Here is a 20,561-nt window from a genome sequence, read left to right on the forward strand (position 1 = left end):
ATCAGGAACCAAGTTAAGATCCAAGTGCAGACCGTGTGAAGTAACAATGTTTATTATAAACACCAGAATCATGCAAACGACAGGTCAAGGCAGGCAGGCTCAGTGTCAGGGACAGGCAGAGCTCCGTAATCCAGAGGTGGAGCAACAGTACAGAGTGGCAGGCAGGCTCAGGGTCAGGGTAGACAGAGGTCAATAATCCAGAGGTGGGACAAAGGTACAGAGTGGCAGGCAGGCTCAGGGTCAGGGTAGACAGAGGTCAATAATCCAGAGGTGGGACAAAGGTACAGGACGGCAGGCAGGGTCAGGGTCTGGGATGGGCAGAATGGTTAGGCGGGCGGGTACAAGGTCAGGACAGGCAAGGGTCAAAAAACCAGGAGGATGAGAAAAGAGAGGCAGGGAAAATAACAGGAGCTGACAAACAACGAACTGGACACAGACAAACATAGAACACAGGTATAAATACACAGGGGATAATGGGGAAGATGGGCGACACCTGGAGTGGGGTGGAGACAAGCACAAAGACAGGTGAAACAGATCAGGGCGTGACACTATTGACATGTTGTAATGTACACACATGTTTACATTTCCGTCTGTAAGTACACCCACGATGCTCTTTACCTAGTTACTAACAATGACACTGCACAGAACCATCACCGGGTCATTCATTGTGACCACGGACCTTCTTATGGTTACTGACCCAGGGACCGTGTGTTGATCAAAGGAGAAGGCTCCAGTCCAGGAATACATGACAAAATCATAGTGCTACAAGTGTCACACACAAGTGTGTGTGTGTGCGTACGTGCGTGTGCGTATATGTGTGTGTGTGTGTGTGTGTGTGTGTGTGTGTGTGTGTGTGTGTGTGTGTGTGTGTGTGTGTGTGTGTATCTATTGACATTTTTACTAATCCACCTCTGTTAAATTACCCCTAAGGTCAATTTCTGACACCACCAGACAGTTAAAACCAGAGGGCCAAAGTCTTAGAAGGCTTTTGATTCTGGAGCACATAGATGAAGCTTTACATGTCATGTCAGAGGGGATCAGTCACCAGTATCAGATAGATGACACATACCGGCATGGTAAAACCACTGTGAAGGTCAACAAAGACAGAGGCCATTGGACACAACAACAACACAATATTAACGATGCATTTAAATAACTCAAGCCCATAGCAACACAGCACAGCATTTCTCAGGTCTATTTTCTCTTTACGAATGCCCATGGGAGTGTCTGATCATTCTACACATGTGTGAATGTTGGTCAATGTCCCATGCCTGGTTTAATACACAACGGTGAGGTAAATCGAAATGGATGAAGATCATGTGATAGACAGTGTGTGATATACAATGAAGTGGTGGGCCCTCTAAAAAGAAACATCACTCGGGCAGAAGAGGTTTAGAGCTGACATGCAAATTCAACAATTTTCTGTATACTAAAGGACTAAACGAAATACGAAAATTACATTTCATGTACAAGGTTAGTGTTAGGGTTAGGTTTAATGTTATGGTTAGGTTAGGGTTATTCATGTACAGTATATCACAATACCAGTTCACAGCTCACTTGACTTTTCCTTAGTCAAGAGAGGGAAGCAGTGGTGGAAAAAGTACCCAATCGTAATACTTGATTAAAAGTAAAGATGCCTTAATAGAAAATGACTCAAGTAACAGTGAAAGTCACCCAGTAAAATACAACCTGAGTAAAAGTCTAAAAGTATTTGGTTTTAAATATACTTCTGTATCAAAAGTAAATGGAATTGATAAAATAATTTCTACTTCCTTATATTAAGCAAACCAGACGGCACAATTTTCTTGTTTTTTTAATTATTTATAGATAGCCAGGGGTACACTCCAACACTCAGACATAATTTACAGACAGCCAGGGGCACATTCCAACACTCAGACATCATTTACAGATATCCAGGGGCACACTCCAACACTCAGACATCATTTACAGACAGCCAGGGGCACACACCAACACTCAGACATCATTTACAGACAGCCAGGGGCACATTCCAACACTCAGACATCATTTACAGATAGCCAGGGGTATACTCCAACACTCAGACATCATTTACAGACAGCCAGGGGCACACACCAACACTCAGACATCATTTACAGATAGCCAGGGGTATACTCCAACACTCAGACATCATTTACAGACAGCCAGGGGCACATTCCAACACTCAGACATCATTTACAGATAGCCAGGGGTATACTCCAACACTCAGACATCATGTACAGATAGCCAGGGGCACATTCCAACACTCAGACATCATTTACAGACAGCCAGGGGTATACTCCAACACTCAGACATCATTTACAGACAGCCAGGGGCACATTCCAACACTCAGACATCATTTACAGACAGCCAGGGACACACTCCAACACTCAGACATCATTTACAGATAGCCAGGGTCACACTCCAACACTCAGACATCATGTACAGACAGCCAGGGACACACTCCAACACTCAGACATCATTTACAGATAGCCAGGGGCACACACCAACACTCAGACATAATTTACAGACAGCCAGGGGCACACACCAACACTCAGACATCATTTACAGATATCCAGGGGCACACTCCAACACTCAGACATCATTTACAGACAGCCAGGGGCACACACCAACACTCAGACATCATTTACAGATAGCCAGGGGCACATTCCAACACTCAGACATCATTTACAGATAGCCAGGGGTATACTCCAACACTCAGACATCATTTACAGACAGCCAGGGGCACACACCAACACTCAGACATCATTACAGATAGCCAGGGGCACACACCAACACTCAGACATCATTTACAGACAGCCAGGGGCACATTCCAACACGCAGACATCATTTACAGATAGCCAGGGGTATACTCCAACACTCAGACATCATTTACAGATAGCCAAGGGCACATTCCAACACTCAGACATCATTTACAGATAGCCAGGGGTATACTCCAACACTCAGACATCATTTACAGACAGCCAGGGGCACATTCCAACACTCAGACATCATTTACAGACAGCCAGGGACACACTCCAACACTCAGACATCATTTACAGATAGCCAGGGTCACACTCCAACACTCAGACATCATGTACAGACAGCCAGGGACACACTCCAACACTCAGACATCATTTACAGATAGCCAGGGGTACACTCCAACACTCAGACATCATTTACAGATAGCCAGGGACACACTCCAACACGCAGACATCATTTACAGATAGCCAGGGGCACATTCCAACACTCAGACATCATTGACAGATAGCCAGGGACACACTCCAATACTCAGACATCATTTACAGATAGCCAGGGACACACTCCAACACGCAGACATCATTTACAGATAGCCAGGGACACACTCCAACACTCAGACATCATTTACAGATAGCCAGGGACACACTCCAACACTCAGACATCATTTACAGATAGCCAGGGACACACTCCAACACTCAGACATCATTTACAGATAGCCAGGGACACACTCCAACACTCAGACATCATTTACAGATAGCCAGGGACACACTCCAACACGCAGACATCATTTACAGATAGCCAGGGACACACTCCATTTTCACTTAAGTACTTTACACCACTGGAGAGAAGCTATGCCTTGAAGGAAAACTCCAACTCTCCTTCCAGACTCACATCAAACATCTCCAATCCAAAGTTAAATCTAGAATTCGCTTCCTATTCCGCAACAAAGCATCCTTCACTCATGCTGCCAAACATACCCTTGTAAAACTGACCATCCTACCAATCCTCGACTTCGGCGATGTCATTTACAAAATAGCCTCCAATACCCTACTCAATAAATTGGATGCAGTCTATCACAGTGCCATCCATTTTGTCACCAAAGCCCCATATACTACCCACCACTGCGACCTGTACGCTCTCGTTGGCTAGCCCTCGCTTCATACTCGTCGCCAAACCCACTGGCTCCAGGTCATCTACAAGACCCTGCTAGGTAAAGTCCCCCCTTATCTCAGCTCGCTGGTCACCATAGCAGCACCCACCTGTAGCACGCGCTCCAGCAGGTATATCTCTCTGGTCACCCCCAAAACCAATTCTTCCTTTGGTCGCCTCTCCTTCCAGTTCTCTGCTGCCAATGACTGGAACGAACTACAAAAATCTCTGAAACTGGAAACACTTATCTCCCTCACTAGCTTTAAGCACCAGCTGTCAGAGCAGCTCACAGATTACTGCACCTGTACATAGCCAATCTGTAATTTAGCCCAAACAACTACTTATTTATTTATTTATTTTTCTCCTTTGCACCCCATTATTTCTATCTCTACTTTGCACATTCTTCCACTGCAAATCAACCATTCCAGTGTTTTACTTGCTATATTGTATTTACTTCGCCACCATGGCCTTTTTTCCCTTCACCTCCCTTATCTCACCTCACTTGCTCACATTATATATTGGAGGATAGGGGGACAGTTGTATAATATATTGGAGGATGGGGGGACAGTTGTATAATATATTGGAGGACGGGGGGACAGTTGTATAATATATTGGAGGACGGGGGGACAGTTGTATAATATATTGGAGGATGGGGGGACAGTTGTATAATATATTGGAGGATGGGGGGACAGTTGTATAATATATTGGAGGATGGGGGGACAGTTGTATATTATATTGGAGGATGGGGGGACAGTTGTATAATACACTGCTCAAAAAAATAAAGGGAACACTTAAACAACACAATGTAGCTCCAAGTCAATCACACTTCTGTGAAATCAAACTGTCCACTTAGGAAGCAACACTGATTGACAATAAATTTCACATGCTGTTGTGCAAATGGAATAGACAACAGGTGGAAATTATAGGCAATTAGCAAGACACCCCCAATAAAGGAGTGGTTCTGCAGGTGGTGACCACAGACCACTTCTCAGTTCCTATGCTTCCTGGCTGATGTTTTGGTCACTTTTGAATGCTGGCGGTGCTTTCACTCTAGTGGTAGCATGAGACGGAGTCTACAACCCACACAAGTGGCTCAGGTAGTGCAGCTCATCCAGGATGGCACATCAATGCGAGCTGTGGCAAGAAGGTTTGCTGTGTCTGTCAGCGTAGTGTCCAGAGCATGAAGGCGCTACCAGGAGACGTGGAGGAGGCCGTAGGAGGGCAACAACCCAGCAGCAGGACCGCTACCTCCGCCTTTGTGCAAGGAGGAGCAGGAGGAGCACTGCCAGAGCCCTGCAAAATGACCTCCAGCAGGCCACAAATGTGCATGTGTCTGCTCAAACGGTCAGAAACAGACTCCATGAGGGTGTTATGAGGGCCCGACGTCCACAGGTGGGGGTTGTGCTTACAGCCCAACACCGTGCAGGACGTTTGGCATTTGCCAGAGAACACCAAGATTGGCAAATTCGCCACTGGCGCCCTGTGCTCTTCACAGATGAAAGCAGGTTCACACTGAGCACGTGAGAGACGTGACAGAGTCTGGAGACGCCGTGGAGAACGTTCTGCTGCCTGCAACATCCTCCAGCATGACCGGTTTGGCGGTGGGTCAGTCATGGTGTGGGGTGGCATTTCTTTGGGGGGCTGCACAGCCCTCCATGTGCTCGCCAGAGGTAGCCTGACTGCCATTAGGTACCGAGATGAGATCCTCAGACCCCTTGTGAGACCATATGCTGGTGCGGTTGGCCCTGGGTTCCTCCTAATGCAAGACAATGCTAGACCTCATGTGGCTGGAGTGTGTCAGCAGTTCCTGCAAGAGGAAGGCATTGATGCTATGGACTGGCCCGACCGTTCCCCAGACCTGAATCCAATTGAGCACATCTGGGACATCATGTCTCGCTCCATCCACCAATGCCACGTTGCACCACAGACTGTCCAGGAGTTGGCGGATGCTTTAGTCCAGGTCTGGGAGGAGATCCCTCAGGAGACCATCTGCCACCTCATCAGGAGCATGCCCAGGCATTGTAGGGAGGTCATACAGGCACATGGAGGCCACACACACTACTGAGCCTCATTTTGACTTGTTTTAAGGACATTACATCAAAGTTGGATCAGCCTGTAGTGTGGTTTTCCACTTTAATTTTGAGTGTGACTCCAAATCCAGACCTCCATGGGTTGATAAATTTGATTTCCATTGATAATTTTTGTGTGATTTTGTTGTCAGCACATTCAACTATGTAAAGAAAAAAGTATTTAATAAGAATATTTCATTCATTCAGATCTAGGATGTGTTATTTTAGTGTTCCCTTTATTTTTTTGAGCAGTGTATATTGGAGGACGATGGGGGGGGGCAGTTGTATAATATATTGGAGGACGGTGGGGGGGCAGTTGTATATTATGTTGGAGGACGATGGGGGGACAGTTGTATAATATATTGGAGGATGGGGGGACAGTTGTATAATATATTGGAGGATGGGGGGACAGTTGTATATTATGTTGGAGGACGATGGAGGGACAGTTGTATAATATGTTGGAGGATGGGGGGACAGTTGTATAATATATTGGAGGATAATGGGACAGTTGTATATTATGTTGGAGGACGATGGGGGGGCAGTTGTATAATATATTGGAGGATGGGGGGACAGTTGTATAATATATTGGAGGATGGGGGGACAGTTGTATAATATATTGGATGATGGAGGGGACAGTTGTATAATATATTGGATGATGGAGGGGACAGTTGATTAATATATTGGAGGACGGTGGGGGGGCAGTTGTATAATATGTTGGAGGATGGGGGGACAGTTGTATAATATATTGGAGGATGGGGGACAATTGTATAATATATTGGAGGATGGGGGGACAGTTGTATAATATATTGGAGGATGGGGGGGACAGTTGTATAATATATTGGAGGACGGGGGGACAGTTGTATAATATATTGGAGGATGGGGGGGACAGTTGTATAATATATTGGAGGACGGGGGGACAGTTGTATAATATATTGGAGGATGGGGGGACAGTTGTATAATATACTGGAGGACGGTGGGGGGACAGTTGTATAATATATTGGAGGATGGGGGGACAGTTGTATAATATATTGGAGGATGGGGGGACAGTTGTATAATATATTGGAGGATGGGGGGACAGTTGTATAATATATTGGAGGATGGGGGGACAGTTGTATAATATATTGGAGGACGGGGGGACAGTTGTATAATATATTGGAGGATGGGGGGGCAGTTGTATAATATATTGGAGGATGGGGGGACAGTTGTATAATATATTGGAGGATGGGGGGACAGTTGTATAATATATTGGAGGATGGGGGGACAGTTGTATAATATATTGGAGGATGGGGGGACAGTTGTATAATATATTGGAGGATGGGGGGACAGTTGTATAATATACTGGAGGAAGGTGGGGGGACAGTTGTATAATATATTGGAGGATGGGGGGACAGTTGTATAATATGTTGGAGGATGGAGGGGACAGTTGTATAATATATTGGAGGATGGGGGGGCAGTTGTATAATATATTGGAGGATGGGGGGGACAGTTGTATAATATATTGGAGGATGGGGGGACAGTTGTATAATATACTGGAGGAAGGTGGGGGGACAGTTGTATAATATATTGGAGGATGGGGGGACAGTTGTATAATATGTTGGAGGATGGAGGGGACAGTTGTATAATATATTGGAGGATGGGGGGGCAGTTGTATAATATATTGGAGGATGGGGGGGACAGTTGTATAATATATTGGAGGATGGGGGACAGTTGTATAATATATTGGAGGATGGGGGACAGTTGTATAATATATTGGAGGATGGGGGGGACAGTTGTATAATATATTGGAGGATGGGGGGACAGTTGTATAATATATTGGAGGATGGGGGACAGTTGTATAATATATTGGAGGATGGGGGGGACAGTTGTATAATATATTGGAGGATGGGGGGGACAGTTGTATAATATATTGGAGGATGGGGGGGCAGTTGTATATTATATTGGAGGATGGGGGGACAGTTGTATAATATATTGGAGGATGGGGGGACAGTTGTATAATATATTGGAGGATGGGGGACAGTTGTATAATATACTGGAGGACGGTGGGGGGACAGTTGTATAATATATTGGAGGATGGGGGGACAGTTGTATAATATGTTGGAGGATGGAGGGGACAGTTGTATAATATATTGGAGGATGGGGGGGCAGTTGTATAATATATTGGAGGATGGGGGGGACAGTTGTATAATATATTGGAGGATGGGGGGACAGTTGTATAATATATTGGAGGATGGGGGACAGTTGTATAATATATTGGAGGATGGGGGGACAGTTGTATAATATATTGGAGGATGGGGGGACATTTGTATAATATATTGGAGGATGAGGGGACAGTTGTATAATATATTGGAGGATGGGGGGACAGTTGTATAATATATTGGAGGATGGGGGGGACAGTTGTATAATATATTGGAGGATGGGGGGACAGTTGTATAATATATTGGAGGATGGGGGGACAGTTGTATAATATATTGGAGGATGGGGGGGACAGTTGTATAATATATTGGAGGATGGGGGGACAGTTGTATAATATATTGGAGGATGGGGGGGACAGTTGTATAATATATTGGAGGATGGGGGGGACAGTTGTATAATATATTGGAGGACGGGGGGACAGTTGTATAATATATTGGAGGATGGGGGGGACAGTTGTATAATATATTGGAGGATGGGGGGGACAGTTGTATAATATATTGGAGGATGGGGGGACAGTTGTATAATATATTGGAGGATGGGGGGGACAGTTGTATAATATATTGGAGGATGGGGGGACAGTTGTATAATATATTGTGGCTTCCTGCTCTTTATTAACCCAATTACTGATCATCCACATCAGATGACTGCCATGCACGGAAGAGGTGGTATGGAGAGAGGAGTCATTTACTCACTCTCTCACTCTCTCTCTCTTTCACTTTCTCTCTCACACACACTCTCTCTCTCACACACTCTCTCTTTTACACTCTTGCTCTCTCTCACACTCTCTCTCTCACACTCTCTTCCTCTCTCACACACTCTCTCTCTCTCTCTCTCACACTCTCTCTCACACCCACTCTCTCTCTCTCTCTCTCTCTCTCACACACACACTCTCCTTCCCTCTCAAACACACTCATCCTCCCTCTCACACACACACACACACACACTCTCTCTCTCTCTCTCTCTCTCTCTCACACTCTCTCACACACACTCTCTTCTCTCTCACACAAACTCTCTCTCTCTCTCTCTCTCTCTCTCACACACACTCGTCCTCCCTCTCACACACACACTCTCTTTCTCTCTCACACACACTCTCTCTCTCACACACACCCTCTCTCTTTTTCACACACACTCTCCTACTCTCTCACACACTCTTCCCCCCTCTCACACACACACTCTCTCTCTCTCTCCCACACTCTGTCTCTCACACGCTCCTTCTCTCTCGCTCTCTCACACACTCTCCCTCTCTCTCACACACTCTTCCTCCCTCTCTCACTCTCTCTCTCTCTCTCTCTCTCTCTCTCTCTCTCACACACACACACACACACACACACACACACACACACACACACACACACACACACACACACACACACACACACACACACACACACTCTCTCTCCCACACTCTCTCTATCACACACACTCTCTCTCTCAAATTCAAATTCAAGCTGCTTCATTGGCATGAAAAACATTGTGTCAATATTGGCAAAGAAACAATGTATACAATATACACTGTAAAACAATTTGAAACATGAACAAATAATAATATAAAATGGTAGTAAATAATAATACAAAATTAAATACAAAAATAACAACAATATAGTTGAAATATAATAAATATAAAAAGCTAAACATGGAAAATGAAACTATAACTAACTTATAACTAAATAACGGTCATCTTCACCATTACATCACTACTACAACTACCATTACATCAGTACTACAACTACCATTACATCAGTACTACAACTACCACCATCATTACTACTACTACTACTACCATTACAGCAGTACTACAACTACCATCATCATTACTACTACTACTACCACCACCATTACATCAGTACTACAACTACCATCATCATTACTACTACTACCATCATCATTACTACTACTACTACTACCATCATCATTACTACTACTACTACTACCATTACATCAGTACTACTACTACCATTACATCAGTACTACTACTACCATTACATCAGTACTACTACTACCATTACATCAGTACTACAAATACCATTACATCAGTACTACAACTACCATTACATCAGTACTACTACTACCATTACATCAGTACTACAACTACCATCATCATTACTACTACTACTACCATCATCATTACTACTACTACTACTACCATCATCATTACTACTACTACCACCATTATATCAGTACTACAACTACCATCATCATTACTACTACTAATACTACCATCATTACTACTACTAATACTGCCATCACCATCATTACTACTACTACTACCGTCATCATTACTACTACTACTACCATCATCATTACTACTACTACCACCACCATCATTACTACTACTACTACTACTACCATCATTACTACTACTACTACTACTACTACTACCATCATCATTACTACTACTACCACCACCATCATTATTACTACTACTACTACTACTACTACCATTACATCAGTACTACAACTACCATATGAATTACTACTACTACTACTACTACCATCATTACTACTACTACTACTACCATCATTATTACTACTACTACTACTACCATCATCATTACTACTACTACCATCATTATTACTACTACTACTACTACCATCATCATTACTACTACTACTACCATCATCATTACTACTACTACTACCATCATCATTACAGCTGACTGTCAACTGACCTCTTGAATTTGCAGACGTGTTGCTGTGCGTTTTGTTGCTGTGCGTTTTGTTGCCAACCTTACTTTGCTAGGTGACAACTTTACGTTTTTTTTCTTTTTACTTTTTAATTACCGTTTATATTTTTAGTTTTTCCATCACAACTTTTTTCCCTCATTCAACTTTTTCACTCCGGACGCTTTATCTGGACATGGTTCGTCAGTACTTTCAACAGCCGAAGCTAAGTAGTAACATTAACATGATGTCTTTTAATTGCAGTCGCTGTACTCATAATATACAGGAGAACAATGCTACAAGCCCAGCTTCAGACGCAATCGTTAGGCAAGGGTAATTTCAGTGTAGGAAAGGAAGAAACAGCATCTGTGCCACCAGTAAGTACAGATACTAACGTTAGTATAAATCCCCCCGCACAGTCCCCGCAGCCGGACAACTTTCTCATGGCTTCTGGAGGGAAATGCTGTAGGAATGCTCAACTGGTGTCGCTCATTCAGCCGACAGAAACTTTCAACCGGTTTTCCCCATTAAGTAGCGAGTCGGAGTCTGAGGCCGAGTCTTCTCTTGTCTCTACTCCTCCCGTTACGGGGTCTGAGACGCCGAAGGCTCCCACCATTAGCTCTGACAAATTGAAAACCCTAGTCATTGGCGACTCCATTACCCGCAGTATTAGACTTAAAACGAATCACCCAGCGATCATACACTGTTTACCAGGGGGCAGGGCTACCGACGTTAAGGCTAATCTGAAGATGGTGCTGGCTAAAGCTAAAACTGGCGAGTGTAGAGAGTATAGAGATATTGTTATCCACGTCGGCACCAACGATGTTAGGATGAAACAGTCAGAGGTCACCAAGCGCAACATAGCTTCAGCGTGTAAATCAGCTAGAAAGATGTGTCGGCATCGAGTAATTGTCTCTGGCCCCCTCCCAGTTAGGGGGAGTGACGAGCTCTACAGCAGAGTCTCACAACTCAATCGCTGGTTGAAAACTGTTTTCTGCCCCTCCCAAAAGATAGAATTTGTAGATAATTGGCCCTCTTTCTGGGACTCACCCACAAACAGGACCAAGCCTGACCTGCTGAGGAGTGACGGACTCCATCCTAGCTGGAGGGGTGCTCTCATCTTATCTACCAACATAGACAGGGCTCTAACTCCACAATGAAATAGGGTGCAGGCCAGGCAGCAGGCTGTTAGCCAACCTGCCAGCTTAGTGGAGTCTGCCACTAGCATAGTCAGTGTAGTCAGCTCAGCCATCCCCATTGAGACTGTGTCTGTGCCTCGACCTAGGTTGGGCAAAACTAAACATGGCGGTGTTCGCCTTAGCAATCTCATTAGGATAAAGACCTCCTCCATTCCTGCCATTATTGAAAGAGATCGTGATACCTCACATCTCAAAATAGGGTTACTTAATGTTAGATCCCTCACTTCAAAGGCAGTTATAGTCAATGAACTAATCACTGATCATAATCTTGATGTGATTGGCCTGACTGAAACATGGCTTAAGCCTGATGAATTTACTGTGTTAAATGAGGCCTCTCCTCCTGGTTACACTAGTGACCATATCCCCCGTGCATCCCGCAAAGGCGGAGGTGTTGCTAACATTTACGATAGCAAATTTCAATTTACAAAAAAGAAAATGACGTTTTCGTCTTTTGAGCTTCTAGTCATGAAATCTATGCAGCCTACTCAATCACTTTTTATAGCTACTGTTTACAGGCCTCCTGGGCCATATACAGCGTTCCTCTCTGAGTTCCCTGAATTCCTATCGGACCTTGTAGTCATAGCAGATAATATTCTAATTTTTGGTGATTTTAATATTCATATGGAAAAGTCCACAGACCCACTCCAAAAGGCTTTCGGAGCCATCATCGACTCAGTGGGTTTTGTCCAACATGTCTCTGGACCTACTCACTGCCACAGTCATACTCTGGACCTAGTTTTGTCCCATGGAATAAATGTTGTAGATCTTAATGTTTTTCCTCATAATCCTGGACTATCGGACCACCATTTTATTACGTTTGAAATCGCAACAAATAATCTGCTCAGACTCCAACCAAGGAGCATCAAAAGTCATGCTATAAATTCTCAGACAACACAAAAATTCCTTGATGCCCTTCCAGACTCCTTCTGCCTACCCAAGGACGTCAGAGGACAAAAATCAGTTAACCACCTAACTGAGGAACTCAATTTAACCTTGCGCAATACCCTAGATGCAGTTGCACCCCTAAAAACGAAAAACATTTGTCATAAGAAACTAGCTCCCTGGTATACAGAAAATACCCGAGCTCTGAAGCAAGCTTCCAGAAAATTGGAACGGAAATGGCGCCACACCAAACTGGAAGTCTTCCGACTAGCTTGGAAAGACAGTACCGTGCAGTATCGAAGAGCCCTCACTGCTGCTCGATCATCCTACTTTTCCAACTTAATTGAGGAAAATAAGAACAATCCAAAATTTCTTTTTGATACTTTTGCAAAGCTAACTAAAAAGCAGCATTCCCCAAGAGACGATGGCTTTCACTTCAGCAGTAATAAATTCATGAACTTCTTTGAGGAAAAGATCATGATCATTAGAAAGCAAATTACGGACTCCTCTTTAAATCTGCGTATTCCTCCAGGGCTTAGCTGTCCTGGATCTGCACAGCTCTGCCAGGGCCTGGGATCGGGAGAGACACTTAAGTGTTTTAGTACTATATCTCTTGACACAATGATGAAAATAATCATGGCCTCTAAACCTTCAAGCTGCATACTGGATCCTATTCCTACTAAACTACTGAAAGAGCTGCTTCCTGTGCTTGGCCCTCCTATGTTGAACATAATAAACGGCTCTCTATCCACCGGATGTGTACCAAACTCACTAAAAGTGGCAGTAATAAAGCCTCTCTTGAAAAAGCCAAACCTTGACCCGGAAAATATAAAAAACTATCGGCCTATATCGAATCTTCCATTCCTCTCAAATTTTTTTGAAAAAGCTGTTGCGCAGCAACTCACTGCCTTCCTGAAGACAAACAATGTATACGAAATGCTTCAGTCTGGTTTTAGACCCCATCATAGCACTGAGACTGCACTTGTGAAGGTGGTAAATGACCTTTTAATGGCGTCAGACCGAGGCTCTGCATCTGTCCTCGTGCTACTAGACCTTAGTGCTGCCTTTGACACCATCGATCACCACATTCTTTTGGAGAGACTGGAAACCCAAATTGGTCTACACGGACAAGTTCTGGCCTGGTTTAGATCTTATCTGTCGGAAAGATATCAGTTTGTCTCTGTGAATGGTTTGTCCTCTGACAAATCAACTGTACATTTCGGTGTTCCTCAAGGTTCCGTTTTAGGACCACTATTGTTTTCACTATATATTTTACCTCTTGGGGATGTTATTCGAAAACATAATGTTAACTTTCACTGCTATGCGGATGACACACAGCTGTACATTTCAATGAAACATGGTGAAGCCCCAAAATTGCCCTCGCTAGAAGCCTGTGTTTCAGACATAAGGAAGTGGATGGCTGAAAACTTTCTACTTTTAAACTCGGACAAAACAGAGATGCTTGTTCTAGGTCCCAAGAAACAAAGAGATCTTCTGTTAAATCTGACAATTAATCTTGATGGTTGTAAAGTCGTCTCAAATAAAACTGTGAAGGACCTCGGCGTTACTCTTGACCCTGATCTCTCTTTTGACGAACATATCAAGACTGTTTCAAGGACAGCTTTTTTCCATCTACGTAACATTGCAAAAATCTGAAATTTTCTGTCCAAAAATGATGCAGAAAAATGTATCCATGCATTTGTTACTTCTAGGCTAGACTACTGCAATGCTCTACTTTCCGGCTACCCGGATAAAGCACTAAATAAACTTCAGTTAGTGCTAAATACGGCTGCTAGAATCCTGACTAGAACCAAGAAATTTGATCATATTACTCCAGTGCTAGCTTCCCTAAACTGGCTCCCTGTTAAGGCAAGGGCTGATTTCAAGGTTTTACTGTTAACCTATAAAGCGTTACATGGGCTTGCTCCTACCTATCTTTCCGAGTTGGTCCTGCCGTACATACCTACACGTACGCTACGGTCACAAGACGCAGGCCTCCTAATTGTCCCTAGAATTTCTAAGCAAACAGCTGGAGGCAGGGCTTTCTCCTATAGATCTCCATTTTTATGGAATGGTCTGCCTACCCATGTGAGAGACGCAGACTCGGTCTCAACCTTTAAGTCTTTACTGAAGACTTATCTCTTCAGTAGGTCATATGATTGAGTGTAGTCTGGCCCAGGAGTGTGAAGGTGAACGGAAAGGCTCTGGAGCAACGAACCGCCCTTGCTGTCTCTGCCTGGCCGGTTCCCCTCCACTGGGATCCTCTACCTCTAACCCTATTACAGGGGCTGAGTCACTGGCTTACTGGTGCTCTGTCATGCCGTCCCTAGGAGGGGTGCGTCACTTGAGTGGGTTGAGTTACTGATGTGATCTTCCTGTCTGGGTTGGCGCCCCCCCTTGGTTTGTGCTGTGGTGGAGATCTTTGTGGGCTATACTCGGCCTTGTCTCAGGATTGTAAGTTGGTGGCTGAAGATATCCCTCTAGTGGTGCGGGGGCTGTGCTTTGGCAAAGTGGGTGGGGTTATATCCTTCCTGTTTGGCCCTGTCCGGGGGTATCGTCGGATGGGGCCACAGTGTCTCCTGACCCCTCCTGTCTCAGCCTCCAGTATTTATGCTGCAGTAGTTTGTGTCGGGGGGCTAGGGCCAGTTGGTTATATCTGGAGTACTTCTCCTGTCTTATCCAGTGTCCTGTGTGAATTTAAGTATGCTCTCTCTAATTCTCTCCTTCTCTCTTTCTTTCTCTCTCTCGGAGGACCTGAGCCCTAGGACCATACGTCAGGACTACTGGGCATGATGACTCCTTGCTGTCCCCAGTCCACCCGGCCTTGCTGCTGTTCCAGTTTCGACTGTTCTGCCTGCAGTTATGGAACCCCTACCTGTCCCAGATCTGCTGTTTTCAACTCTTAATGATCGGCTATGAAAAGCCAACTGACATTTATTCCTGATTATTATTTGCCCATGCTTGTCATTTATGACCATTTTGAACATCTTGGCTCTCTCTAATTCTCTCCTTCTCTCTTTCTTTCTCTCTCTCGGAGGAACTGAGCCCTAGGACCATACGTCAGGACTACCGGGCATGATGACTCCTTGCTGTCCCCAGTCCACCTGGCCTTGCTGCTGTCCCAGTTTCAACTGTTCTGCCTGCGGTTATGGAACCCCTACCTGTCCCAGACCTGCTGTTTTCAACTCTTAATTATCGGCTATGAAAAGCCAACTGACATTTATTCCTGATTATTATTTGACCATGCTTGTCATTTATGAACATTTTGAACATCTTGGCCATGTTCTGTTATAATCTCCACCCGGCACAGCCAGAAGAGGACTGGCCACCCCTCATAGCCTGGTTCCTCTCTAGGTTTCTTCCTAGGTTTTGGCCTTTCTAGGGAGTTTTTCCTAGCCACCGTGCTTCTACACCTGCATTGCTTGCTGTTTGGGGTTTTAGGCTGGGTTTCTGTACAGCACTTCGAGATATTAGCTGATGTACGAAGGGCTATATAAAATAAACTTGATTGATTGAACTTGATTGACTGAGAGGGCTCGTTTCTGGGCTCAGCTCTTGGGTTTGAAGTGCTTTAAATTGCAGACTTGAATCTGGACTTGAATTTGGATGTAGCCAAAATTGTAATGATCTTTTCTGTATTTTCATTACCACTGGAAAGCGGCCCAATTCTGGCCTACATGCATTAGTTGGTGTATTTCTCTGGACTTGTAGAATTTTCCGACACAATTCTGCAATTAGGGCTTCAATTGGATGTTTGTCCCACATTTTAAAGTCCAGTTTATTGAGTGGCCCCCAAACCTCACTTCCATAAAGAGCTATTGGTAGGATTACACTGTCAAATATTTTGGTCAAAATTCTAATTGGGATGTTAATATTGAATAATTTCATTTTTATTGCATACAATGCTCTGTGGGCTTTTTCTTTGAGTGCATTCACTACCATATTTAAAACTTCTTATGGCTGTATTGAAAAACTGGAAAATATGTGCCCATTTTCAAACGGCCTCTTAATCAATTTTTGCTCTTACAATATGCATATTATTACTACTATTGGATAGAAAACAGTCTCTAGTTTCTAAAAACGTTTGAATTATTTCTCTAAGTGGAACAGAACTATTTTTACAGCCCATTTCCTATCCGGAAGTGAGATTTCCAACATCGATGTCTCTCTTCAAGACCTTGTCTATAAAAGGGCATCTCACTTAGGACTGTAGAAACACGTCATACGCCTTCCCCTGGGTGTCATGCGGAAGTGAGAGCAGAAAGGACTTGAATATCTCGTCCAGGGTTTGAACACAACCTCTTGGAGTGAGACTTGTGCACTTTATTTATTTTTTCTGGGCGCGAAGTAGGACCTGTACTTGGCTCCTGGAAAACGCTCGTTAAAGGTGAATATGACCTCCGGCTTCGATTTTATTTGATACATGTCACAATATCATCCTAAAGTATGTTTTTTCAATATAGTTTAATTATATTATTGAAATTTATTCTGGACTTTAGACGTGATGCGACGCAAGAATTTTGTCAAGATGGAGAGGTTAGCGTCGCACTGCCAGTGTGCTTGCTAATTCAAGAGGGAAATCGTTCGTTCTGGATCGAAATAAAGACGTTTCTGAACAAAGGACCCCTTGGAGAACATTCTGATGGAAGATCAACAAAGATAAGGACCCAATTTGGGATGCTTTTTCATATATCTGTCGAACTGTGCTATGCTACCGTTTGACTAGAATCAATGCTGCTGTGTGCTAGCTAATGTAGTAAGCTAATATAACGATATATTGTGTTTTCGCTGTAAAACACTTAGAAAATCGGAAATATTAGCTCTATTCACAAGATCTTTGTCTTTCATTAGCTATCCACCATATATTTTTCTGAAATGTTTTATGATGTGTAATTAGTAGTTGACGTTGGTGTCTGTATTTTCTCTGGCTACTCCCGTGCGATTTCTGACTGTACCTATGATGGTAGCAGTAATGTAAAACTGATTTATAGCTAAAATATGCACATTTTTTGAACAAAACATAGATTTATTGTGTAACATGTTATAGGACTGTCATCTGAGGTAGTTTTTTCTAGGTTATTTAGGTTGGTTCTAGGTTAGTTAGGTTGGCTTGTGCATGCTACTTGCATCCTACTTGTGCTGTGAAAAATGTCTGTCCTCTTTTTTATTTGGTGGTGAGCTAACATAAATATATGTGGTGTTTTCTCTGTAAAACATTTAAAAATCGGACATGTTGGCTGGATTGACAAGATGTTTATCTTTCAAATGCTGTATTGGACTTGTTAATGTGTGAAAGTTAAATATTTAAAAAAAATAGATTTTGAATTTCGCGCCCTGCACTTGAAGTGGCTGTTGTCATATTGATCCCGACTTAGGGCTTGCAGCTCAAACAGGTTAAAGTTTCCCGATGCAGATATGGTCAGACCAAGGTATGTGTCATTTTGTGTGTGTTCAATTATGGTGTTTAGGGTGAATTTATATTTGTGTTTCTGACATCTGTTATTGTTTTGGAAAATCATGATTTAAAAAAAAAATGTATTTACTGCCAGGGTGTCACGTTCCTGACCTGTTTTCCCTTGTTTTGTATTTATTTAGTATGGTCAGGGCGTGAGTTGGGTGGGTTGTCTATGTGTGATTTTCTATGTTGGGATTTTGTGTTCGGCCTGGTATGATTCTCAATCAGAGGCAGCTGTCAATCGTTGTCCCTGATTGAGAATCATACTTAGGCAGCCTGGGTTTCACGTGTGTTTGGTGGGTGTTTGTCTACCGTGTTAGTGTTTTCACCACACGGTACTGTTTCGGTTTTCTGCACTTTGTTTATTGTTTTGTATTTCAGTGTTCAGTTTCGGTTTTAATAAATCATCATGAGCACGAACCACTCTGCATATTGGTCCGATCCTTCTCGCCTCTCCTCGTCCGATGAGGAGGACGAAATAGACAAGCGTTACACAGGGTCCAATTATGGCAATATTGCTCTAGAATATTAAGGTTCTGTTGAAGACCTTCTTTGATTGGTGATAGAAGTACCAAGTCATCAGCATATAGCAGGTATTTTACATATGTGTCAAATATAGTGTGAGTCCTGGGGCTGGAGAATGGTCCAACATGTCTGCTAATTCATTGATATAAATATTGAAGAGATTTGGACTCAAACTGCAGCCTTGTCTCACACCTCGACGTTGTGAAAAGAATTCTGTTCTTTGGTTTTAGATTTTTATTGCACACTTTTTTTCTGTATACATACATTTTATTAAGTCATACACCTTACCACCAAGCCCACTTTGGAGAATTTTGTAGAATAGCCCTTAGTGCCAAACAGAAACAAATGCTTTTTTAAAGTCAATAAAGCAAGCAAAGATTTTGCCCTCTTTTTTTTGGTGGACGTGTTTCTTAAATATTGTGTGTAAAGTGTATATATGGTCATCAGTGTGATGGTTGGGGAGAAAGACAATTTTAAATTTAATTATTTAAAAAAATTATTGAAGAAAGGTTTGAATTCATGAATTCAAAATGCTCCAGAAAACTTTTCCCAAGTTACTGTTTATGCAAATTCCCCTGTAATTATTGGGGTCTGATTTGTCTCCACTTTTGTGGATAGGGGAGATGAGCCCCTGGTTCCAGACATCAGGGAAGCAGCCAGAAGTTTAAACCATGTTGAACAATTTAAGCACAGCATTTTGCAACTCATGTGTGCTGTTTTTCAGCATTTCATTTCTGATGTTATCTAGACCACAAGTCTTCTTTGATTTAATAGATTTGAGCTTTTCATTTAGTTCTTGTTGGGTTATTGGGTAATCTAATGGATTTTGGTTGTTTTTAATGATTGATTCAAGGATGTAAAATTTTTCTTGAATTTCTAATTGGTTCTATTGTAAGTATTTTTTTGGGATGTTTTGTATAGATTATCAAAATAAGCTTTCCAAATTCCTTCATCTTGTATGGCTAATTCTATGGCTTTGTTGTGCTTAAATTGTTCCACATGTCCCAGAACTGATTTTGGTCAACTGCGTTTTGTAACGATTGTCATCGGGAGAAAGAGAAGAGGACCAAGGTGCAGCGTGGTAAGTGTCCATATTAATAATTTAATCAAAACTGAACACTAAACAAAATAACAACGAGGAAACAACGAAAACGAAACAGTTCTGCAAGGTGACATACACTAAACAGAAAACAATCACCCACAACTCAAAGTGGGAAAACAGGCTACCTAAATATGGTTCTCAATCAGAGACAACGATAGACAGCTGCCTCTGATTGAGAACCACACACGGCCACACACAAAGAAATAGACAACATAGAACACCAGACATAGAATGCCCACCCCGACTCACGCCCTGACCAACCAAAATAGAGACATAAACAGGATCTCTACGGTCAGGGCGTGACACGTTTTCAAATTCATCAAGTGTGTTGTTGGTATAATTCAGTTTCTTGCATTTCAGTGTATGTTTATACTGTTTCAGAGTTTCAAAGTATTCATATCGTAGCTCTGGGTTGTTTTGCTGCTTATGTTTTTCATTTGACATTTGTCTTAGGTGTTTTCTAATTGTTTTACATTCGTTATCAAACCATTTTTCAGAAACATTTTGTTTTTTGTTTCTGATGTTGCATTTCTTTGGTTTTCTCAAATTTGCTTTCGATGCTGCTTTTTGGA

This window comes from Salvelinus namaycush, chromosome 35 (genome assembly GCF_016432855.1).
Source record: "Salvelinus namaycush isolate Seneca chromosome 35, SaNama_1.0, whole genome shotgun sequence".
Lineage (NCBI taxonomy): Eukaryota > Metazoa > Chordata > Actinopteri > Salmoniformes > Salmonidae > Salvelinus > Salvelinus namaycush.